Source organism: Henckelia pumila, chromosome 2 (genome assembly GCF_033568475.1).
Source record: "Henckelia pumila isolate YLH828 chromosome 2, ASM3356847v2, whole genome shotgun sequence".
Classification (NCBI taxonomy): Eukaryota; Viridiplantae; Streptophyta; class Magnoliopsida; order Lamiales; family Gesneriaceae; genus Henckelia; species Henckelia pumila.
In genome coordinates, this window is record NC_133121.1 from 121,425,991 (window position 1) to 121,434,873 (window position 8,883).

At 33.2% G+C, this 8,883-nt stretch overlaps 1 pseudogene; it reads right to left on the reverse strand.

Moving 5' to 3' along the window:
- Positions 1-3,967: 3,967 nt before the first annotated feature.
- LOC140878300 (laccase-14-like) lies at positions 3,968-6,376 on the reverse strand (annotated as a pseudogene).
- Positions 6,377-8,883: the final 2,507 nt, after the last annotated feature.

Genomic DNA, 8,883 nt, shown 5'->3' on the forward strand with positions numbered 1-8,883 from the left:
GATACATACAACTCAGGTAAAGACGAAGCAAAAAAAAAAAAAAAAAGGGAACAAACCGTTTAAAGCAATACAACCAGGAGAGAGAAATAATAATGGGCACATGGTGTGTAGTTAATTATTACCTGCCATATCACTTTGTCTCTCCTCCGTTTATTTTTGATACGCGATCGTGAATCCTACAATAAGGAAAACCAAATTTTGTTAGTAAGTTGTGATGAAAACATACTGCGGTGCTGAATTTATAATGACAGTAGTTGATAGAGTTCTACTGGGTTTCTGCAATTAATATACTGGCAGGACTTTGATTCTTATCCAATTACACCGTAATTATTATTCTTTCAGGATTTTAATTTCATTGCATTACAGTTCTACTACGGTTTCTACATCATGATATCTCCATATCTGAAGAGCTTTCGGCCCCGCGACCTGACAGGACAGGTCGATACCCGTAATTTTCGCAGTGGCAAACAATATTCGTTCTCGGCAACTAAATTTCTGACAATACTTCGATAAATATTCTACTATCGGTCCTCTCAACAAACGCGACACGCCTGAGAGTGGGGGGCCTATGATAGGTTACACCTAAAAGTTCAACTGGGCCTGAGCCCAATCAGGAAGGTCCACTCCAAATATTTTTGAGGCCCAAACTTATTTAAATATTATATGTATTTAATTCAAGCAGACCCTGAATTCTACAAAAGCCCATAAGAGTCTCAAGCCGGTGAAACTCTCCGAATATTTATAAATAGCTCAAGTCACCTCATTATTAAGGGACACGCATTCTTTAGCACTATATTGCTCCACTCTCGATTATTATTCCTTGAGTAATAACTGAATTGAGCGTCGGAGTGCCTTCGCCGGGAACCCTCCCGGCTCATCTGACTTTGTTTTGTGATGTAGGAACAACCCACTGAAGATCTCCACAGGGAACATATAAGGATTTGTTGATACTCCGAACTTTGCGAAAGCAACGTGTCATATACAAGTGATTTTTGGCTACATCATATATATAGGAGGGACCAGTTGAAAAATCACATCGTTTCATACAAAAAGTAACTAGCAACAACGTACACGCATTACGTATGTAATGTTATATACAAATATTATGTTTTTGTGCCTTAACCATGCATAGGAGTGGGAAAAAATACCGAATTTTCGGTATACCGTAGTTACCGTACCAAAAAAATACCGAATTTACCGAATTTTCGGTATGGTACGGTACGGTACTGATAACGAATTATTCGGTACGTTAACGGCATGAAATTTGAAAATTTTGGTATATATCGGTATACCGAAATATCGAAATAATACAAAAAATATTTTAAAATATATAATATTTATAATCAATAAATTTATAAATTTTTAAAAATATAAGGTATTTTTTTGGTATAAAACGGTATATTTCAATATTGTACCGAAATTTTGGTATGATCGATATGCTATTTATATGTACCTAGGACCGTCTTTAGAAAATTGGAGGCCTTAGGCTAATTTAATATTTTTATAATTTTTTTTATTAAATATAAAAATATTATATACAAACTGATAATAAAATGAACATTATAATCACAAATATATAATTTAATAAAAATATTGCATTTATTTATTTTCTCTTTGAACTTCTAGATACCAATTTTCTTTTTTCCAACATAATTGACGATGCAAATTTAACAAAACAAATAATTTACATAATAACAAAGATTTATTGTCAATATGAAATTTAATATAAAAACAATATAAAACGTATTTTAGATCTTAATAAAAGATTAAACTCTACTTTTTACTTACTGTAAAATTTCACAACAAAAAAGAATCAATACAATAATTTCATATAATAATCAAAATTTTAAATTCTTGCAACTAAAATTAATGACATAAACAATTGTATTGAGAGATAAAAAAAAACTAAAACTAAAAAAGATACAGACATAGTAAGAATCATCAAACTAAAAAAACATAAATAATTGATTTTTGTTAAAAAAAAATAACAAAACAAATACAAATTATAATTTAAATACTAAAATACGCAAGGAATTAAAATCACGAAGACGAAATTCCAAAATCAAATAATTAAAAACCAAATAAAAACATCAACCACAACATTAAACATACGAGAAAAATCACATTCAATAAAAAAAACGACACGATAATGACTTTACACATTGTCTTACTCACTTGAATGGAGAAGTTTAACGAAAAAATATCTTTGTATCCTAGGAATAGAGGTTGTTTTTCTTTTGTATGCAAAGAAAAGAAAAGACCAAAAACACAAAAAATAACAAGTTTTCAAATTTTCTACAAATATTTAGAGTTCTATGACCCATCTAAAAATTTGAATGCAAAAAATAAAAAATATATATATATATGTAATATACTTTTTTTAAAAAAATTTGGGGCCCCACCCTAGGGGAGGCCCTAGGCAGCTCTGCCTAGATGGCCTCTCCCTAGGGCCAGCATTGTATGTACCGAAAATTTCGGTATATCGATTTTCGGTATACCGAGAGTTTTGGTGCGATATCGATATAACATTTTCTTATACCATAATTTTCGGTACGATATACGGTGTACTTTTCGGTACGATGTGGTACGGTATACCACCCGGCCCCTTCCATGCATGATGCAACATAGATTTTTTTTTTCCAGGTGGCATCATGGGCGAGATCTAGGGTTCTAGTTGCATGCTTTTAAAGTTGGAATAATTATCTAAATACGATAATTTTTGTTATTTTAAAATTAATGATTTTTTATTAATTTAACAATTAAAAATATAGAGAAAATATGATTGAATTTTAATATGGATAGATAAAAGAGAAAGATTGAAGATTTTAAAGGTGTATTATTTTGATGTACGTATTAGACTAGGGCTGGGATACCGAACCAAAATACCGACTTTTCGGGATACCGTACCGAAAAGTTTTTGATATATATACATTTTTTTGGTATATCAATTTTTTTTTCAATATCTATACAATATTAGTATGAATTTTTTCCATGCCAAAATTTCAGAATTTCGATATCGGTATCGGTACGAATTTTTTTCATACCAATATTTTTGATACGGTATACCGAAAACCCACCCCTATATTAGACGACAATATTTTGGTTCCCAATATATTGAACCATTTTGTTTGTACTGATTGTATATTAACTTGTACATTTTTTTGGTTTTAGCCCATTGAATTTTCAAGGTTTGATTTTGGTACGCTGACTTTTAACTTTCGATTATTTTGGTTCAACTGCTGACGTGATACCGAAAAATAATGATTTGACATTGAAAAATGATGTCGTGGCACCAAAAAATGCTAAGATGTCAAGCTACAATATCAGCAATTGAACCAAAATAACAGAAAATTAAAAGTTATCGGCGATAATAGAAACCGCTGACATGTCAAGTTTTCTAAACGTCGCCCTTTGTCTATATGATCAAGGCTGTTAAGCCCATCGGTCCAGTACACAGTTGTCCATGTCCATGTACTACGTACAGTCTGAGGCGAGCCACGATAAACTTAATGGGCCACAAACAAGGCCCATGCTATGAAGCCCAAATATATTAGTCGAAATTCCCGTACTTGTCACTAACCTTTGCATAAACTAATTAAAAAGATTAATTAACATCAACTGTCTGCTATATTTGTGTTTATTATGAAGAAGCATTAGTAGTGCCAAACACACGTACATCTGCCTCTCTTTGACTCATTTAATATTTGGGAACTCAAATTTATTGTTAATTCATGGGATGAAAGACACGAAACAGATATTTTATTGATTATTATTACAATATTTTATTATACAATATTTTGGACGAAGTCCCAATCCAGACAGAACATGCATACATAAAACGAAAAAGCAAGCCAGGAGAGTAGTGAAAACAAGGAATTATACGTGATGACACACAAAATACTGATCACACAAACACACACTAAAATCTTATTATATATAAGTTGAGAAATTGATATCCCATGTCTCCTTATGTGCACGGAGGCATATCAAGAGGTGGTGGAACCATTTGAGCATTTGTGTCATTGCCATTCTGAATGATGAATGTCATTCCCATTCCCCAGCTTACATGCCTCTCGAAGTGGCAGTGCATGAACCAAACTCCTGCATGCAATATAAATTTTCTCAAATTACAAAATGAAATAAATTATTAAACAAATTTAATTATTAATGTTATAAATTTAAATTATGTAGGTCGTACGTACCTGGATTATTTGCGGTGAATCGTATGGCGGTCCAACCATTTATTGGAACCGCAATTGTCTCCATGTGAGGAGGGTCAATGAGGTTGTAGTTGTTAGGATCTTTGGTCGGGTCGAAGTTTCCCAACCCGGACCCGACAACATAGAAACTATGGCCGTGTAAGTGCATGGGATGATCGACCCCTCCCACGATATTAGTCCCTTGGAACACTAGTTCCACAGTAGTGTTATAGTCAAGATAAAGCACGCGATTTCCGTCCTGAGGATCGGTTAGGTTAGGCGTAATCCGTCCGGTATAATTGAATGTATACGGTGGCGAATCAGGGAATCCTCTTGTGTAGACTCCCGTTGTGTTGTCCCCATAATAAGCTTGTAGAATGGATGTGTTGGGCAGCAACAACGTTATATTGTTGACACTGGCCAGCAATCGGGATCCACCGGGTCCGTCGCATGGTTCGCCGCTGCAGTTGCGTGTGTTCACCGAAAGCGTGAAGAATAATTTTTTGTCGAGGGTTTGAGGAACGTCGACGGGGTATTTTTTGTCGTCCAAGCTTTTGAGCTGGTTTGTGAATCTCACCGATGCACCCGTGTCGTTGAAGTCGAAGAACTCGGGAACGATGAGATTTGTGGGAGCGGTGTAGTTTACGTATTCTATGATTCCGGTGGTGGTGGTGTTGTCATAAGTCCCAGCACTGGCGTACACTCGGGCAGCCATGTAATATTGGCTAGGTTTTTGGTTGGCATGTAGCAAGAAATCTATGGTTTGGCCTGGGGAGATTAATCGCTGTTTAATGGCTTTGTGTAGTTTGCGTCTGATCCGACCACGGTTATGTTATGGTTTGCGATTTTGAAAAACATGATGTTGTTCATTACAGCATTTACCAAACGGAATAAGTAGGTTTTGTTGGATTCCACCGTCACCTTGAACGTAGCTGCAACATATGCAAATTTCATTACATTCATATATATATATATTGTATAATCAATTGATTTGGTTAATTTTATTTCATGATTAATATCTTATTCTTATACATCCATCACCTTGTTTTGAGCCATTGTATGTATATAGATCACCGGGTTGACCATTAAGAAGGAAAGCATCAGAATTATTAGGGTCTCCTCCATTTGCAAGAAATTCCTCCATAACCTCCTGTATATTAGCTTTCCACCACTCCCCTGAAATTAAACCAACGCAAAATATTCCAATTAATTTGATCTAGTACTGAAATTGAAACAGTAGTGTACGTACGTTTTGAAAAAGTTTTTAAGGTACACTACTTCTCAGCTATTACTTAACAAAATTAAATTTTTAAAATTTTATAAAAAACTGACAAGTACTATACGCTTCCTAGAAACAAGCTCTTCCAAACCCAACGTAAACATGGAAACATAAAATATGTACCGATTAAAACGGGAAATTGGTTCGCGGGATTAGGGAAGCTATAATTGTCTCCTTCTTTTGGGTAGATGATGAGTGGGCCGTAGACCGTCGCGCGCGACCAGTCATTGTGTGCATGCCACCATAGAGTACCTTCCTCGTCGGAGAGGACAACCTTGTACATGAATCTTTTGCCAAGGTTGATGGGACACTGGGTCACGAATTCGGGGCCATCCCACCAAGGAGATTTTGGCATTTTCACTCCATGCCTAAACAAACAATTAAACTCATCCATCGGTTGGATTCAAATTGCGAGATATATAGTCGATATATATTAATTGAAATTAATAATGTGATTAAAAAATATTTCAATTTGATTAATATATACCAGTGGATGGTTATATGATGCGAAGCATTATTAATAAGCTCAACATAGAATGTTTCCCCCTTTGTTGCGCTAATAGTTGGCCCTGGTGACGTTCCATTTATAGTCAAAATTGTCGTGTTTGCGCCAAGCTTAGTGACCACTGTATCTTGAAGCTGCATACATATAAATTTAACATGAAAAACATTATAAATTTCATAAGAAAGAATCGAAATTAATTCTATCATCGAATTTGTTGCAAACCACTTGTTTAATTAAATTCAACAAAGAAAAAATAGATGAATATATAATAATTTCATATTCTAACATATATAATTTTGTGCATACCACAAAAGTGTAGTTTGCGGCATCGGTCGACGCTAGTACACTACAAAGAAGAACAACACTTACGAAAGGCAAGATAAAAATCTTCATTTTTAATTATTTATATATATTTTTTGCACTCTCCTTATTTTACTCAAAAATTCAAAACATTGCAATGATTTCTTCTAGCTTAGTATTTTTCTGTTCAAGTGAGAGCAAATAGTCCAGTATTTATACTAACTTGGCGAGGTGAAATTGCAGTGCTTCAATTTAAATTCAATTTTACAAATTGTAGCTGTGTTTTTCACGTGATTTAAATTTTAATTGATTCCTAATTTGTCCATTAATAATTCTCAGCCAAATATGGAAGTCTCTGCTATCTCTATTATCATCAAGGGAAGGGAAAGTAATGTCCACGGAGGCATAGACGAGTTGGTAAGGCATGAGGTGATGTGAAAAAAAAATTCCTCAGCGTTATGGGTTTGATCCTCGTGTGGAGCATATTCTTTGCTGAAATATATATGCGCTGGGGGTTGGCTATGTTGCTCCCTCCCTCAAGTCCCTGCCGCTCGTTCACATTTCTCGATTCATGTGGGAGTCCCCTTCGGGGTCAACCCTTTTCAAATCAAGGGAAAGTAATTTTGTTGTTTACTGGCTTATTCAATTTTGGTTTTTGGTCCACTAAGTTTTCAATGTTTGGTTTTATATAGTAGCTTTTAATTTCGATTATTTTGATCCAACTGCTAAAGTATCATCGAAAATAATTACGTGGATTTAGAAAATACAGACTTATGAAGCTGCCACATCATTATTTGACCAAGATAGGCGAAAAAATCATTCTCCCAATAAAAAAGGATACTTTTAAAATGAAAAAGGGAAAATTGCTTTTTTGGTCCGGTATATTTGTCACTTTGCGATTTCAGTCCTTTATATTTTCAAATTTCAGTTTTAGTCCGCTATCTTTATTTTTTTGGCAATTTTAGTCCTTTTTTCGACGTGGCGCTGACGTGGCACCAATTCAATGCTGACGTGTACAGTGTCACGTAAGTATTTTCGAGTAAAAAAGACCGAAATTGCCAAAAATCGAAACATGCAAGACTAAAACTGAAATATAAAAACATAGAGGACCAAAATTGCAAAGTGACAAATATACATGACCAAATTTGCAGTTTTCCTAAATGAAAAATAATCTTTTTTGAATCCACAATCAGCATATTTTACATAATATACTTTACATAACATAAATACCAAAAAATTGATACTTTTGCAATTAAAATAATACTTTGAACAGAAGAAATAATATCTTTCATGAGTCAAAGATTTGCCTCATATAGTTGACCTGTTAGACGATCTTAATTGCATGTGAATTATTAAATATTTGGAAGCTACGAAACAATAAATTTTTTGTTATAAAACAGTGGGAAAGATTTTAAAAATATTTTATTGGAGAAGTAAATTTGAAGTAGAGTCTAGAGAGGTTAGAATTAATATTGCAGGACTAAAATGAAATCATGGATATGAAGCACCTCTTACGCTAAATAAACTAGAACGAAATGGACTATCATGAAAAGACAAATCAGACGCACACAAATTTACTCGAAAATCAATTTCAGCAAAAGAAGCTAAAAATTAATTAGGAACCTTTTGTAATTTTCATGAATAATATTTCGTTGAAAAATGAAGTCTAATATCCTTTTCATATATTACCTAAACCATGGAGCACATACACAGCGACCATTCCGATTTCGGTTAACACAAGAAAATAAATAGTTTTTTTTTTAGATAAAAGAAAATAAATAGTTATTCCATCACAATCTCCTTTTTCATATATTATTTTTTTTTTGACAATTCCTTTTTCATATATTATTGTTATTGAAAGGAATATTTATTCCTACAAAATTCCTTAAGTTTAAAAAAATTTATTTAAGTCTTTTACATTTAAAAGATTCTTGGAGATAAAGTATTAAATTATTTATTTTCTTACTTAGTAGATTGAGATATTGTTTTTTTATTATAATATTTACTTATCTTATATCTAATTGATTTGTTTCTTATCTTTTTAGATTTGATTTGATCAAATCAATAAGAATCCTGCGCACAATTTAAGGAGGATTCTTTGGCTTCTTTAGGAGACTTTATACATTGAAGAATTAACCACCAATAGACCGATCAAGAGAGATTGAGAGAGCTTCTAACGTACATATTGAGAGAATTCTGAAGATCTTCTGAAGTTTATTTTGGGTCGTGTTTATCTATTTACCTTGAAGGTTTGAGAGCATGTTGAAGAGCAATTGAAGATTGTTGCTCTTGTTTTTTGGCATCTAGGACAACTCTTTATTCTGATTTTATTATTTTATCTTGCATAGAATTTTTAGGAGTTGTTTTCATCATTTATTTTCTCACATTTTTTGAAAAAATTGTTTTTACACTAGTTTTAGGGTTCGTAAACTCTTTGAATTATTTTCTAGTGAAAGTTTTGTCCTGAGGCGTAGCAAGAGTATTGTACACTCTTGCTTAAATATCTGAGTATATTTATTTGGTTGCTAGTTTATTTTGTTCACGTTTTTATTATTTTCGTTGCATGTTACTCGAGATATTATTGAAAATGTTGTCAACAC